This window comes from Arachis hypogaea, chromosome 4 (assembly GCF_003086295.3).
Source record: "Arachis hypogaea cultivar Tifrunner chromosome 4, arahy.Tifrunner.gnm2.J5K5, whole genome shotgun sequence".
NCBI classification, from domain to species: domain Eukaryota; kingdom Viridiplantae; phylum Streptophyta; class Magnoliopsida; order Fabales; family Fabaceae; genus Arachis; species Arachis hypogaea.
In genome coordinates this window covers 19946511-19964123 of record NC_092039.1, presented here as the reverse complement: position 1 = coordinate 19964123, position 17613 = coordinate 19946511, and the positions used below count along the sequence as shown (strand labels likewise).

Below are 17613 nucleotides of genomic sequence, written 5' to 3'. Positions count from 1 at the left end.
TAACACCAAACTTAGAGTTTGGTTGTGGCCTCACAACACCAAACTTAGAGTTTGACTGTGTGGGCTCTTCTTGACTCTGAACTGAGAGAAGCTCTTCATGCTTACTCTCTTTTGTCACAGAGGGATGGCCATGTGCCTTAAACACACGGTAGTCCCCATTCAATTGAAGGACTAACTCACCTCTGTTGACATCTATCACAGCTTCTGCTGTGGCTAGGAAAGGTCTTCCAAGGATGATGCAATCATCCTCTTCCTTCCTAGTGTCTAAGATTATGAAATCAGCAGGGATGTAAAGGCCTTTAACCTTTACTAACACGTCCTCTACTATTCCATAAGCTTGTCTCATTGACTTGTCTGCCAATTGTAATGAGAACAAGGCAGGTTTTACCTCAATGATCCCTAGCTTCTCCATTACAGAGAGTGGCATAAGATTTATCCCTGACCCCAGATCACATAGAGCTTTTTCAAAGCTCATGGTGCCTATGGTACAAGGTATTAAGAACTTGCCAGGATCTTGTTTCTTTTGAGGTAGAGTTCTCTGAATCCAAGTATCTAATTCACTAATGAGCAAGGGAGGTTCACTTTCCCAAGTCTCATTACCAAACAGCTTGGCATTCAGCTTCATGATAGCTCCTAAGCATTGAGCAATTTGCTCTCCAGTCATATCTTCATCCTCTTCAGAGGAAGAATAGTCTTCAGAGCTCATGAATGGCAGAAGGAGATTTAATGGAATCTCTATGGTCTCTATATGAGCCTCAGATTCCTCTAGATCCTTAATAGGAAACTCCTTCTTGCTTGAGGGACGTTCCAGGAGGTCTTCCTCACTAGGATTTTCGTCCTCCTCCTCCTTAGTGCATTCGGCCACATTGATCACATCAATGGCCTTGCACTCTCCTTTTGGATTTTCTTCTGTATTGCTTGGGAGAATACTGGAAGGAGTTTCAATGACTTTCTTACTCAGCTGGCCCACTTGTGCCTCCAAATTTCTTATGGAGGATCTTGTTTCATTCATGAAACTGAAAGTGGCCTTTGATAGATCAGAGACTATATTGGCTAAATTAGAAGTGTTTTGTTCAGAATTCTCTGTCTGTTGCTGAGAAGATGATGGATATGGCTTGCTATTGCTCAGCCTATTGCGTCCACCATTGTTGAAACCTTGTTGAGGTTTTTGTTGATCCTTCCAGGAGAAATTTGGATGATTTCTCCATGATGGGTTATAGGTGTTTCCATAAGGTTCACCCATGTAATTAACCTCTGCCATGGCAGGGTTCTCAGGATCATAAGCTTCTTCAGAAGCTGCCTCTCTAGTACTGTTGGATGCATGTTGCAATCCATGCAGATTTTGAGAGATTATGTTGACCTGTTGGGTCAACATTTTGTTCTGAGCCAATATGGCATTCAGAGCATCAATTTCAAGAACTCCTTTCTTCTGAGGTATCCCATTATTCACGGAATTCCTCTCAGAGGTATACATGAATTGGTTGTTTGCAACCATGTCAATGAGTTCTTGAGCCTCTTCAGGCGTTTTCTTCAGGTGAATAGATCCACCTGCAGAATGGTCCAATGACATTTTTGAAAATTCAGAGAGACCATAATAGAATATATCTAATAGGGTCCATTCTGAAAACATGTCAGATGGACATCTTTTGGTCAACTGCTTATATCTTTCCCAAGCTTCATAGAGGGATTCACCATCTTTTTGTTTGAAGGTTTGAACATCCACTCTCAGCTTGCTCAGCTTTTGAGGAGGAAAGAATTTATCCAAGAAGGCAGTGACCAGCTTATCCCAGGAGTCCAGGCTATCCTTAGGTTGTGAATCCAACCATATTCTAGCTCTGTCTCTTACAGCAAAAGGGAAAAGCATGAGTCTGTAGACTTCAGGATTAACTCCATTCGTCTTTACAGTCTCACAGATCTGTAAGAACTCAGTTAAAAACTGATAGGGATCTTCAGATGGAAGTCCATAAAACTTGCAGTTTTGTTGCATTAATGCAACTAGTTGAGGCTTAAGCTCAAAGTTATTGGCTCCAATGGCAGGAATGGAGATGCTTCTTCCATCAAACTTGGATGCTGGCTTTGTGAAGTCACCAAGCATTCTCCTTGCATTATTATTATTATTTTCGGCTGCCATGTCCTTCTCTTGTTCGAAAATTTCTGAAAGGTTGTTTCTGGATTGTTGTAATTTAGCTTCTCTTAATTTTCTCTTCAGATTCCTTTCAGGTTCTGGATCAACTTCAACAAGAGTGTCTTTTTCCCTGTTCCTGCTCATATGAAAGAGAAGAAAACAAGAAAAGAAAGAGGAATCCTCTATGTCACAGTATAGAGATTCCCTTTTGTTAGTAGAAGAAGAAAGGGGTATAAGAAAGAAGAAGGATGGATTCAGATTTTTGGATGAGGAGAGGTGAAGAGAAGTGTTAGTAAATAGATAATTAAATAGAATAAGAGAAGAGAAGAGAAATTTCGAAAATAATTTTTGAAAAAGGAGTTAGTAATTTTTGAAAATCAAAAACAAAATATAATTAAAATTAAAATTTAAAACAAAAAGAATTTTTGAAAAAGAGAGGGAGAATTTTCGAAAATTAGAGAGGGAAAAGTAGTTAGGTGGTTTTGAAAAAGATAAGAAACAAACAAAAAGTTAGTTAGTTGATTGAAAAAGATTTGAAATTAAATTTTAAAAAGATAAGAAGATAAGAAGTTAGATAAGATATTTTGAAATCAAATTTTGAAAAAGATAAAATTTTTGAAAAAGATAAGATAAAAGATAAAAAGATATATTTGAAAAAGATTTAATTTTAAAAATTACTTAACTAACAAGAAACTACAAGATAAGATTCTAGAATTTAAAGATTGAACCTTTCTTAACAAGAAAGTAACAAACTTCAAATTTTTGAACCAATCAAATTAATTGTTAGCTAGTTTTTGAAAATATGATATAAAAGATAAGAAAAAGATTTTTGAAAATTAATTTTTAAAATTTTCGAAAATAATAAAAAAAATGAAAAAGATATGATTTTTGAAAAAGATTTTGAAAAGATAAGATTTTTAAAATTGAAATTTTGACTTGACTTGTAAGAAACAACTAATTTTTAAAAAATTTTTGACCAAGTCAACCCAAAATTTCGAAAATTTGGAGGGAAATAAGGAAAAGATATTCTTTTGATTTTTGAATTTTTAAAGAAAAACACAAAAATGACCCAAAACATGAAAATTTTGGATCAAGACACAAGATGCATGCAAGAATGCTATGAATGTCAAGATGAACACCAAGAACACTTTGAAGATCATGATGAACATCAAGAACATATTTTTGAAAAATTTTTAATGCAAAGAAAACATGCAAGATACCAAACTTAGAAATCTTTAATGCATGGAAAATATGAATGCAAAAATGCACATGAAAAACAACAAACAACACAAAACAAGAAATCATCAAGATCAAACAAGAAGACTTGTCAAGAACAACTTGAAGATCATGAAGAACACTATGAATGCATGAGATTTTCGAAAAATGCAAGAAAAATTTTTAAAGCATGCAATTGACACCAACTTTAAAATTAACACAAGACTCAAACAAGAAACACAAAATATTTTTTATTTTTATGATTTTCTAATTTTTTTGTATTTTTATTGATTTTTTTTTCGAAAAACAATTTTGGAAAAACGAAAAAGAAAGGAAAAAAATTTTTGAAAAAGATTTTTGAAAAGAAAATTACCTAATCTGAGCAACAAGATGAACCGTCAGTTGTCCATACTCGAACAATCCCCGGCAACGGCGCCAAAAACTTGGTGGACGAAATTGTGATCATTATTCTTTAAGTTACATTTATCAACTTGGTGCTGTAGTTGCACGTAATTGTAAAATTATGGAAATTGAATTTGGCACGAGTGGACACAACTCCGTTCAACTAACCAGCAAGTGTACTGGGTCGTCCAAGTAATAAACGTTACGTGAGTAAGGGTCGATCCCACAGAGATTGTTGGTATGAAGCAAGCTATGGTCACCTTGTAAATCTCAGTTAGGCAGATTAAATTTGTTTATGGGTTTTCAAAAATTAATAATAAAAAGAAAATAAAAGGGATAGAAATACTTATGTAAATTAACATTGGGGATTTCAGATAAGTGTATGGAGATGCTGTGCTCCTCTTGAATCTCTACTTTCCTATTACAGTCATCCAATCCTTCCTACTCCTTTCCATGGCAAGCTGTATGTAGGGCATCACCGTTGTCAATGGCTACATCCCATCCTCTCAGTGAAAACGTTCCTATGCTCTGCCACAGCACGGCTAATCATCTGTCGGTTCTCAATCAGGTTGGAATAGAATCCCTTGATTCTTTTGCGCTTGTCATCACGCCCAGCCTTCAGGAGTTTGAAGCTCGTCACATGCATTCAATCACAGAATCCTACTCGGAATACCATAGACAAGGTTTAGACTTTCTGGATCCTCATGAATGCCGCCATCTATCTAGCTTATACCACGGAGATTCTGTTGGGGAATCTAAGAGATACACATTCAAGCTCTGTTGCATGTAGAACGGAAGTGGTTGTCAATCACGTGCGTTCATAGGTGAGAATGATAATGAGGGTTACTTATCATCACATTCATCATGTTCTTGGGTACGAATGAACATCTTGGAATAAGAATAGAAGAGAATTGAATAGAAAGTAATAATAATTGTATTGAAACTCGAGGTACAGCAGAGCTCCACACCCTTAATCTATGGTGTGCAGAAACTCCACTGTTGAAAGTACATAAGTAAAAGGTTCAGGCATGGCCGAATGGCCAGCCCTCTCCATGATCAAGTGACCGAATGATCAAAAGATTAAACTGTCCAAAGATATCTAATACAATAGATAAATGTTCTATTTATAATAAACTAGCTCCTAGGGTTTACATGAGTAAGTAATTGATGCATAAATCCACTTCCGGGGCCCACTTGGTGTATGTTTGGGTTGAGCTTGATCAATCCACGAGCTGAGGCTTCTCTTGGAGTTGAACTCCGAGTTATGATGTGTTTTGGGCGTTCAACTCCGGATCATGACGTTTTTCTGGCGTTTAACTCCAGACAGCAGCATGTACTTGGCGTTCAACGCCAAGTTACGTCGTCAATATCCGAATAAAGTATGGACTATTATATATTGCTGGAAAGCTCTGGATGTCTACTTTCCAACGCCGTTGAGAGCGCGCCAATTGGAGTTCTGGAGCTCCAGAAAATCCATTTCGAGTGCATGGAGGTCAGATTCCAACAGCATCAGCAGTCCTTTTGTCAGCCTTTTTCAGAGTTTTGCTCAAATCCCTCAATTTCAGTCAGAATTTACCTAAAATCACAGAAAAACACAAAAACTCATAGTAAAGTCCAGAAATGTGAATTTAACATAAAAACTAATGAAAACATCCCTAAAAGTAGCTTAAACTTACTAAAAACTATCTAAAAACAATGCCAAAAAGCGTATAAATTATACGCTCATCACAGCCCCATATAATTCTTGTTGTGTGATTTTTGGCTGAAACGGTTTTATTAGTTGGGCCAGAAAATTTTTGTTTCTATAAAGCCCAAAGAAAGCCTTCCTATGTGTTCATTGCTTGATCCCAATTTCATCAGGAAAGCAAATGTTAACTCAATGGGCCAGTTTTAATCTCAATGTTACAAGCCCAAAATGTTAATGGTTCCAAGCTTGGTCCGAAACCAAGGAAAAATGAAAGCAAAGTGCTTCCAACGGAACCAAACCTTTAACCATGCGATGGATTTCAAAATCTATTACATTGTTAATTAATGCATGGGGAATATGAGAGAGAAATACAGCTGAATTGATTGATGGCTATTATGACAAACACGCCACTCTAAGCTAGGGAAGTAAAAGCAAGCTATTCTCAATTAATTGGTTTAACCACTTTGTATTGCTTCTCTTCAGATTCTTTTCATTCTCTCTCATCTCTTTTTTCTTCTTTCTTCGGTCCTTGTCCAGGAAGCTATGGACGCTATGCTCATCAACAAAGAAAAAGAAGAAGTTGCATGCATCAAGACCATCAAGTTAATGATGGCAGAAAAAGTAAAGTATGTAGTGGCTGAGATTTTCACCAAATGTGGTTAGATTTGGTGAGGTAATCTCGAGCTCTTCATGCTCAGAAAAGGAAGATGAAGATTCGGCCAGTAAGGGAGATTCTTGAAGCATGGCTTGTCTTTGATTCTGCTCAACCACCACATGGAGTAGCTAGAGTGGCGAAGTGATGGTTGAAGGCAGAGATTGAAGCAGATGAAGTCATCATCATCATGAAGCATCAAGAGCCAGAAATCCATCTTGGAGAGCAAGCCAAGGATGGAGAGCTCGGATTGATGAAGGGTGATGATCAAGAAAGGACTAGAGGTAATTGCATGTTAGGTTTTACATGGTTATCTCTTCTCTCTCTAAGTGGCCGAACCGGTTCTGTGTTGTTGAAGGAGGAAGAAGTTGGTTCGGTTTTGGCTTCAAGTGTGGAGGCTTTCCTCTTCTTTAAAAAAGGGGGAACAACCACTATTTGAAGCAAGGAGAAAATTTGAGAGTGCAAGGCACAGAGTTCTCAGAGCTACCTGAGCTAAACAAGTAAGGTTTGTATGAAAAAGCCATAGAGCAAAAAAAGGCAGAGAGTGCAAAATTAAAAGAAAAAGCCATAGATGTCTTAGAGGTCCTTTGTTCATCTATGTTGTGTTTCATGATTCTGTGGGAATCCCCTTGTAAGTTGGGTTAGCACTTTACAAGTTGTAATTAGATTGATTATAGTGAAATTCCATCATGTTTGTGATGGAGACTGGATGTAGGTTGCACTGCACTTAGCAGCCGAACCAGGATATATCTGGGTGTAACTTCTTCTCCTTTCTACTCCATTTCTGTTTTCAACTACACAGGAGCAAAAACCAGAACTATCTCGTGCCAAGTGACGAGATAAAAAGAAAAGTCTCGTGGCTAGGGACGAGACAAAACAAAAAATCTCGGGTGTACTGAAGAGATAAAAAGAGTAAAAGTTTCCAGAATTAGTCTGACAAGTCAGCAAGTGTTATCAAGCAAAAACGGGGGCTAAGATTCAACCCCCCTTCTCTTAGCCACTGAAACCATTAATTGGTATTAGAGCTTGGTCTCAAAGAGATCAAGCTTTGCAGCTTGGAGAAAAGATCCTCATGGCAGAAAACAGTGGCGCAAATACGGTGTCTTACAATCTGGCTGAAAGTCAATCAAGCAACAGACCTCCCCTTTTCAATGGGAAAAATTATACCTATTGGAAGGAGAGGATGAAGATATTTGTACAAGCAGTGGATTACAGACTATGGAAGATCATCCTAGAAGGTCCTCAATTCCCATCTACCACAAGTGCTGAAGGAGTAGTCACTCTTAAACCAGAAGCAAGCTGGACCGAGGAAGATAGGAAGAAGGTGGAGTTAAATGCCAAGGCAATAAATCTGCTCAACTGTGCTATCAGCTTTGAGGAGTACTGACGAGTATCACGATGCACAACGGCAAAGGAAATCTGGGACAAGTTGCAAATCACTCATGAAGGAACCACCATTGTAAAGAAGACTCGGACAGACATGTTGAACAGGGAATATGAAATGTTTGCAATGAAGGAAGGAGAGTCCATTGATGAACTGTTTGAACGGTTCAACTCCATCATTGTTGGCTTAGATGCTCTTGGAATTACTCATTCAGAATCTGTGCTAGTGAGAAGAGTATTGAGATGTCTTACAAAAGAGTGGGAACAAAAGCTTTAATTATTTCTGAGAGTAGTAGCTTAGATTCCATGACACTTGATGATTTGAGAGGAAATCTTCTTGCTTTTGAAAACTCCTATTTAAAAAAAGATTCAAAAAAGAAAGGAATTGCTTTTTCTTCTGTGACTAACCCTGTGGATGATGAATCCAGTGATAATTCTTCTGAAAATGAGTTTGTATTGTTTGCAAAAAAATTCAGGAAAATGATGAAACTCAAAAGCAAAGGCAACAACTCAAGGAGGATGAAGAAGGACCTTAGCAAAGTAATATGTTATAATTGCAAGGAAATGGGGCATTTTAAATCTGATTGTCCCAAGCCAAAGAAGGAGGAAAAACCAAAAAGGGGAAAGAAGAAGGGACTGATGGCTTCATGGGAAGATTTGGAAAATGACTCAGATGATGATGATGAAGAGTTTGAGACTAAATCACAACCTTTTCTCATGGAAAATGAGGTAGATCAGGTATCATTTCAAAACCCTGACACTGAAGACCTTCATCTTATGATAGATCACCTTTCTGGAAAAATAAGATGTTTTCTAACTGAGAATCAAGATCTTGAACAACAAAATTTCATTCTTAAAGCTGAAAATGATTTTCTCAAAGAAAAACTAAGAGAGGCCGAAACTGCTTGTGATCTTGTGGAAGAAAATAAGCAGTTAAAAGCCCAAGTTAGAAGTTGTGAAAGTGACCATTCTGTCCTTGCATATGTGAATTGTTTTAAGCAAAATGAAGAGTTGCTCAAAGAGGTTAAAAGACTTAAGGAAGACTTAGCTAAGTTCACCCAAAGTTCTGAAAATTTGAATCAAATCTTGGCTAGTGAAAAACCTCTTTATGATAAAGCTGGGTTAGGATTTTATAAATCTGAAAAATCACATTTTGAAAACTTTGCTTCATCTTCAAATGATGTAAAGTATCAAGACCCAACTTACTTTAACAAAACAGCAACTCTAAGATTTTGTAGACTATGTAACCGAAGTGGTCATTTTCCAGTTCAATGTTTCTTTGGTGAAAGAATGATTGGTGATAAAGTTTACAAAGTTGTTTTTGATTACAATGATTTGGGACATAAGAGATGGTTTAATGTGAAAGGATCCAAGAAAATTTGGATACCTAAGGTCACTTGAGCTTATTTTGTAGGTATGCCTAGCATCCAAGAAGAAAGAAAATATGTGGTACATGGACAGCGGATGCTCTAGGCATATGACCGGAAAGACAACCTTCTTCATAAAGCTTGATGAATATGATGGAGGGCTTGTCACTTTTGGAGATGATGCAAAAGGAAAAATAGTGGCTGTTGGGAAAGTTGGTAAAAACTTTTCATCTCGTATAAATGATGTGCTTCTTGTAAATGGTTTGAAACATAACTTACTTAGTGTTAGTCAATTGTGTGATTTAGGTTTTGATGTTATTTTTAAGAAGTTTGTTTGTTTGGTTGTTTGTGAGAAAACTGGAGATATTTTATTTGAAGCCAAGAGATGCAACAATGTATATGGATTAACTCTTGAGGATTTAAAGGAACAAAATATAACATGCTTTACATCTTTTGAATCTGAAAAATGGCTTTGGCATAGAAAGTTGGGACATGCTAGCATGTACCAAATTTCTAAGCTAGTTAAAAAGAATTTGGTTAGAGGAATCCCAAACATCAAGTTTGATAAGGATCTTACTTGTGATGCATGTCAATTGGGCAAGCAAGTAAAATCCTCTTTTAAATCAAAAGATGGAATCTCAACCAAAAGGCCATTAAAAATGTTGCACATTGATCTCTTTGGTCCTACTAGAACTCAAAGTTTAGGAGGTAAACACTATAGTCTTGTAGTGGTAGATGATTACTCTAGATTCGGTTGGGTACTTTTCCTTGCTCATAAGAATGATGCATTTTATGCTTTCTCCACCCTTTGCAAGAAAATTCAAAATGAAAAGGATTTGAAAATTGCCCATTTGAGAAGTGATCATGGAAGAGAATTTGAAAATCAAGACTTTGAAAAATTCTGTGATGACTTAGGGATTTCTCATAATTTTTCATGCCCTAGAACACCCCAACAAAATGGGGTGGTTGAAAGAAGGAATCGAAGCCTTCAAGAAATGACTAGGGCCATGCTATGTGAGAATGAAATTCCTAAATTTTTATGGGCTGAAGCTGTGAACACAGCATGTTATATTTTGAATAGAACAATCATTAGAAAAGGGTTAAAGAAAACTCCTTATGAGCTATGGAAAGGAACCCCTCCAAATCTTAAGTACTTTCATGTTTTTGGATGCAAATGCTTTGTGCTTAATAATAAAGAAAATCTTGAAAAATTTGATCCAAAATCCTATGAAGGAATGTTTGTTGGATATTCCACCACAAGCAAGGCCTATAGAGTTTATCTCAAGGAGCATAGGACAATAGAGGAATCCATACATGTTACTTTTTGTGATTCTAACTTAATTCCCAGTACTGTGATAGATAATGATTCAGATGGAGAAGGAACTGGAACAAGCAAAGAAAATCCCAAATCTGTCCAAAATGAAAAATATGCCAGTCCAGTTTTGTCTCGTCAGATTGAAGGAGACTTTTCCAATTTGTCTCCTGAGCAGGCACGAGCAACTGAAACAGTGAGATCACCAGAAGCTCATCAAAGCTCTACACCTATCCGAAAGCCTAGAGAATGGAAGTCCATGAGGGGTTATCCTCATGACTTCATTATTGGTGATCCCTCTCAAGGAGTAACAACAAGATCCTCCACCAAAAGGCAAACCGAACCTAGCAACTTTGCTCTCTTGTCACAAATGGAGCCCAACAATGTCAAACAAGCTCTTGAAGATTCATCATGGGTCAAGGCCATGCAAGAGGAGCTTGCTCAATTTGACAAAAATGAGGTTTGGACACTAGTACCTCATCCGGATGGTAAGAAGGTAACGGGTACTAAGTGGGTGTTTAAAAATAAACTTGGTGAGGATGGACAAGTTGTTCGTAACAAGGCTAAATTAGTGGCCCAAGGTTATGATCAAGAAGAGGGTATTGATTTTGATGAGTCTTTTGCTCCGATAGCTAGAATGGAAGCAATTAGGTTGCTTCTTGCCTATGCTGCCCATAAGGGTTTCAAAATGTTTCAAATGGATATTAAGTGTGCCTTCCTTAATGACTTTATTGATAGAGAAGTGTATGTGGCTCAACCCCCCGATTTTGAACATAAAGAGTTTCCAAATCATGTTTTTAAATTAACTAAGGCTCTTTATGGTCTTAGACAAGCTCCAAGAGCTTGGTATGAAAGACTTAGTGCCTTCTTGTTGGAAAATAAATTTCAAAGGGGTACCACCGACACTACTTTATTTATTAAAGCATCTAATCATGATATGCTCCTAGTTCAAGTTTATGTTGATGACATTGTATTTGGATCAGCCAACATTTCCTTGTGTGAAGAGTTTGGAAAACTCATGACTAGTGAGTTTGAAATGAGTTTAATGGGAGAGCTTACTTTCTTTCTTGGCCTCCAAATTAAACAAACTCCTAGTGGCACTTTTATTTACCAAGGAAAGTATGCCAAAGAACTTATCAAAAAGTTTGGCCTAGAAAACTCCAAATCAATGGGCACTCCTATGCATCCCAATACTAAACCTGAAAAGGATGATGATGGCCAAGATGTGGATGAAACAAGGTATAGAGGAATGATAGGTTCACTTATGTACCTTACCTCCTCTAGACCGGATATAGTCCAAAGTGTGGGTGTATGTTCAAGGTTTCAATCTCATCCAAAAGAATCCCATCTTACGGCTGTTAAGCGCATCATTAGATACATTAAGGAAACTTGTAATTATGGATTATGGTATCCTAAATCTGATGACTTTTGTGCAGTAGGTTTTTGTGATGCAGATTATGCGAGAGATCGAGTGGATAGGAGGAGTACCTCAGGCATGTGTTGCTTCCTTGGAAGCTCACTCAACATGTGGTCAAGTAAGAAACAAGCCACAGTGGCTTTATCCACTGCTGAAGCCGAATATGTTTCCGCATCTGCATGTTGCTCACAATTAATTTGGTTAAAAACACAATTGGAAGATTACAAATTAAAAATCAATAGTATACCCTTATTTTGTGATAATATGAGTGCTATAAACATTTCAAAAAATCATGTTCTGCACTCAAGAAATAAGCACATTGAGATAAAATATCATTTCATTAGGGAACATGTGCAAAAGGTACTATTGATATTCAATTTGTAAAATCTGAAGACCAAATTGCTGATATTTTTACAAAACCTCTATGTGAAGACAGATTCTGTACCTTGAGAAAAAGTTTGGGGATGTTTGATTTAAGTTTCATTGAAAATTTGTGAATGTGTGACTCTGTTCTGTTTTGCTCGTAGGTTTAGACGAGATGAAAATAATGGCATAATGGAAGAGCTGTGGTCAAGGGGGAGGCAACGCAGAATTCAAAATTTTATGGGCCCCACCAAAATTTCATGACCCCACCATAACAGCTTTGTTAGTTATCTCTCATGCAAATAAGAATCTTCTTCCTTGTTTCATTATATCTTCTTGGAAGTGGTAATTGTCAAATCAAATCCCTCTCTCCATCTAATCCCTTGATTTAAGGCAACAACTTTTCAGTTTTAGATTTCAAAAGTTAAAAGGAAAATCATTTTTTGGGTAATAACCACCCTATAATGGTCATTACTTCCACCATCCTCTCTCTCTAAGCCTCATTTAATGCGTCACCCACCTTGCCTCTCTACCACTCAACTCGGTTATCACCCCCAACCTTTCATATTTCATTCCTCCATTACCATGAAAAAGAAAACCGCGCCAAGAAAGAGTGAAAGAATTCTTCTTTATCAAAAACCATCAACGCCTCAAACCCGCACTCATATCCACATTCATTCAACCTCATCATCTTTTCTTTCACCACCGTCCAAACAAACAACCACCATGAGAAAAAAGGTGATTGCCCACAAAAGTTCAAGCCGAGGCAAGAACAAGAAACCTGTAGTTGAAGAAGAAGAGCAAGAATCTCATACTTCTCCCACTCCTTCACCTCCACCCTCATCACCGAAGAAGACTACCCCTGGAAAAAGCTCACAAAAGAATCAGGGGTTTGCACTCAATGACACAACTGAACCTCCAAACTTGGAATCCATGGAATTCAGAGACAAGTATGGCAAGACTCACTCTCACTTTGATCCAAGCAGATTTAACTCTTGTACCTCTTTTGAGTTTCACAAAGAGGTTATGGGGAAGCGTCATTTGTGCACAACCTATCTTGTTAGCCTCGAAAATCTCAAAAGCATCAACATCTCCTCTCTGTTTGAACTACTCAACTGGAAGCCTTTGCTCCTCATCAAGAAACCAGTTTACCCTGGTCTTGTTCGAGAGTTTTATGCCAATATGCGGCTCATTGACGGCACCCTTCATTCCTATGTCAAAAGGGTTCAAATAGCCCTTGATGCTGAGACAATTGGAGCGGCCCTGGGCTTCAAGGATGAAGGACCACGAGCATAAATGGTGGAGAAATAGGACACACAAGTTGGCGTTCCATAAAAGACTGTTCTCCAGCACATTTGCAAGAACCTTTCTGGACTGCATGGCACCATCCCAACCCACAAAGCTCTAGGACCAGTCAATTTCCTGCTTCACCGAATCATCACTCATATTCTGACTCCCCAAAGCGGCTCACACAATCGAGTAACATTTTTTGACTGTCTCATATTATTTGCTTTGGTTACCTCTACCCCTATCTCCTTTGGTTATATTATGATTAGGCACATGTGGGATTCTGTTAGAAGCACCAGAAAGGCTAACCTGCCTTATGGTATGTTTTTAACTAGAATTTTTGAGTACTTTAAAGTTGATTTGTTAAATGAGAAGGTAGAAAACAAGGTGTCTACAATCCGAGGAGGAGGAGCAACTAAGGAAACTAAAGGGCGAAAAACTGCTGCATCAGATAGTGACTATGAAGGTAGGCCAGAATCTTCCAAAACAATCAAGTCCATCAAATAGATTTTGGGAGAATTTTCGAACATGGCAGACATGATGTTTCGATCCCACAAAGAGGCCCGCAAGCAAGCTTATGAGAGTGAGAAAGCTTGGAAAAATTGCAAAGAAAGGGTCAATCTGATGATGGAACGTTATAAAGAAGATTTGGGAGATGATAGTGAAGGAGACGCTGAGGAAGAAGATATTAATTTTTCTGATGATTAGTGACTGTTTTTTACTCTGTTTGATATTGGCTCCATTAGGCTCAATCTTTTTTTGTATGAGCATGACTTGATACTCACTGCTCTAGGATAATCTCTAGGATACTTGATATACTTTTGCTACTTTATCTTGAATATTTTGCTATGATAATCATGTTTTGTGCAGGTGCCCCCATGATGACAAAAGGGGGAGGAAATTTAGTTTCCAAAATTGAAATTGAAAAACAAATAAAAACAGGGGATGAGAACAGGGGATGAAATTTTCAAATTAAAAATTCATGATCACCCTTGTTCAAAGAATGCATGTTGTTATTGCATTTGTTTTACTATGGTCACTGCTGTTTAAACTGCATTTGGCATTTGGTTTATCATGATTAGTTTATTTGGCATTTGGTTTATAATAATGATTGATTTATTTTGATGCCTGGCTGTTGATTCATCATTGATAAACTTGTTGGATTGAAAATTGTGAGTTTGTTAAGTTCTTCTTTTCTTCTTCCACAGACTCATCACTTAGTCGCCTTCACTATGAGTCGGATGTTACCGTTGCAGTTTCATCTGAGTCTGTCACCGAATAAAATAGAATTTTTATTCAAGTTAAAAATCGACATGCATGAGATTATTTTTGCATGTAATTTCTAAATTTTCTCATCCAAATTTGATCTATGTGGTTGAGTATTTTAGTATGGGATCATCGTAGTTTTGTTGTGACACTAATGTGATAAAGTTTTGGTAATTTCATAACTAATATATGAGATAGACCATATTATTAAAGTAATAAGAGAAATAACATTCAGATTTACGCGTAAAATTTATAAGAGGTTATCTCAGAAAAATATATATTTATAACCCAAGTAGAAGATTGTTAGGAAATTATTATTTCTTAATATATTTATGGATAATACATATATTAATTATAATTGTAAATTAAGTAATTTCACATTAAATGACTTATATGACGGTGATGTCATTTATTGTCATAAATGTTAAATTAAATAAGTCATTATTACCTTTGATTTGGATAAATAAGATTAAAATCATAGATACTATTTTATTTGAGTTTTAGGGTTTAATGAGTGTCACACTTAAATATAAATAATGACTTTAGAATTTTGGTCTCCAACACATCAAACTCGCCTTCGTAATTCTTTTCCCACAGTAAAATTGTGATTCAACCCTATCAAAAATACAGAAGATTTTGGTTGATGAAGATCAAAGAACCACAAGAGCCAAGCTCTCTAATCTCAATCATACTCTCGAATGAAGAAACGCTTCTGCGTTCTTAGTTATATTTTTTAATAATTTAACATGGATGATCTTGAGGCTAAGAAATTCTAAAATTTTCAGCTAAAATAAAAATTTTATTCAATCAAATGATAATAAATAATTTTATTGAATTAAATTATATTAATGTGATCATTAGATGATAAAGAATGCTAGAAAAATAAATAAATAATATTTTAAGAGTATAGAAATATTAAATTGTCATTTCAATTTACTTTTTTAATCAACAATAATAAATATCTTAAATTAATTAAATTTTTACAAAAATTATACACAAAAAACTATTTCATTTTTTCAAAAATATTTTGAAAATACAATGGTTCAATAAGAGGTTAACTATTGAGAATTGAATATAATATTTTTAAATTCGTATTTTCAATAAAAAGATGTACTTAGTTTTATCCATCCTAAATAATTCTATATTCACTATTACTTATCCATCTAAATAATTCTAATATTGATAGAATATTATTTTTAGATGCAAAAAATTTAAAATATATTTATTCTATTTCAAAAATTAATATTCATATTTAACTTAGAATTCCAACAAATATGACAAAAAATATTATAATTTTTAGTTATTAAAAAATTAAAATAAAATATCTATAAATATATTTTTGTGCTTTAGCTTTAGATTTTTCAAAAAAATTTGGCAAGTTAATGAATCAAATCATATTTCTATAACATATATAAGAATGTATATTAAACATAAAAAAAATTAGGTATAGTAAGAACAAATATATAAATTAAAATAAAATTTAGAAAAATAAGAACCAATAAAATATTGAAGGAAAGAAATATAAATAGAAGAGAAACAAAATTATTAGATGGAAGAGAAATAATTTAATAAATTTTATGTGTATATAAAAGAAGAATAAAAAGAAGATATACAATATTTTATTTAATTTAGTAAGATTTATGGGAATAAATACATAGAATAAGAGAATAAAAATAATAATAAAAAGAAGCTAAACATCTAAATTAATATCAAAAAATAAAAAATAACAAAATAATAATAATCTATCATAATCTTAATCTTTTAATATAATTAATAAATAATAATATAATTAATCTATCTAATCTTAATATAATATTTTAATATAATTAATTTTAATTAAATAATCAAATAAATTGAATATAAATATGTCTAATCTAATCATATAAAAAATAATAAATTTTTTACAATTACACACACACACATATATTGGGAATAAAATATCACTTTAAAATGAGATTATTATTATTATTATTAATGACATATAAATATTAAAATTATATTAATACATTAATAGAAATACATTATTATAATAAAAAGTTGCAAGAATTAAAATAAATGAAAATTATTAACTTTAATTAGTTAAATTAACATAAAATAAGAAAGAGATGATTAATCAGATTAAATAAATTAAAAAAATATTACTCAACAAAGTAAATATCACAATAATTATATTACTAATTGAAAAATAATATATTTAATCAATTCAAATTTTTATTGAAAATAGAGAACTAAAGATTATCAATGAATAAAAATAAATAAGATATAATACATTAAAAAATAATTTTAGTAGTATAAATAATAAAATAAATTATTATATACAATTTTTATTTTTTATCTTATTATGATTGAAATTAACATTAATGGTAAAAAACTAATTTTAAATAATCCATATTTGTATTTTACAACATAATTAAAGCACAATTCATAATTTTTTATTTTGTGATTAATCAATATTTTTTAAATTTTTTGGTTAAGTCTTCTGTGTTTTATGATTGATAAATAAACTTTACAAAACACAAATTTATTATTAGTTATTACAATCATAATTAATTAAAAAAATCAAGAAAAATTATAAAAAATCAAATAAAAGATAAAAAAATAGAGTAAACATTTATTTTGAAACTAAAAATTTGTTAATTGTGCTAGAAATTCTAAAAATTTGTATCTTATTATATAATCAATTTTGTTACTCACTTTAACCTTATTATTCATTTATTGTATCTAAAAAAGTATATAATGTCACACTTTATTTTTAAAAAGATGAAACTCTTCAAATATACGGTATAATATATAATTTAAGAACAATAAAATAAAAATATTTATAATTTTATAATATTATTTGAAATTTTCAACGACGATATTACAAAGTGTTTAAATCGACCAAATGAATTCAATAGTTATTCTTTGCACGTCTTATTTAAATTTAAATCTTAAAATTTTACTTTTATCTTTTTTTTCTAATATAAATTATTTTTGACAAAAAAATAGAGAAAAAAATTTATTAGACCAAAAAAATATCCAATCAAAAAATTATTATAAGGAGATTTATAATTAGAGAAGAAAAGAATAAAAGTATTAATAATAATTAAGAAAAAGAAACGAAGCGTGTATTAAAGAATATTAGAAAAGAAATAATA

At 33.9% G+C, this 17613-nt stretch overlaps 1 non-coding gene across 1 annotated transcript; it reads left to right on the top strand.

Moving 5' to 3' along the window:
- Positions 1 to 1628: 1628 nt before the first annotated feature.
- On the top strand, positions 1629 to 1732 carry LOC112798630 (small nucleolar RNA R71). Its single transcript, XR_003200234.1, has one exon. It is a non-coding gene; the product is annotated as a small nucleolar RNA R71 (small nucleolar RNA).
- Positions 1733 to 17613: the final 15881 nt, after the last annotated feature.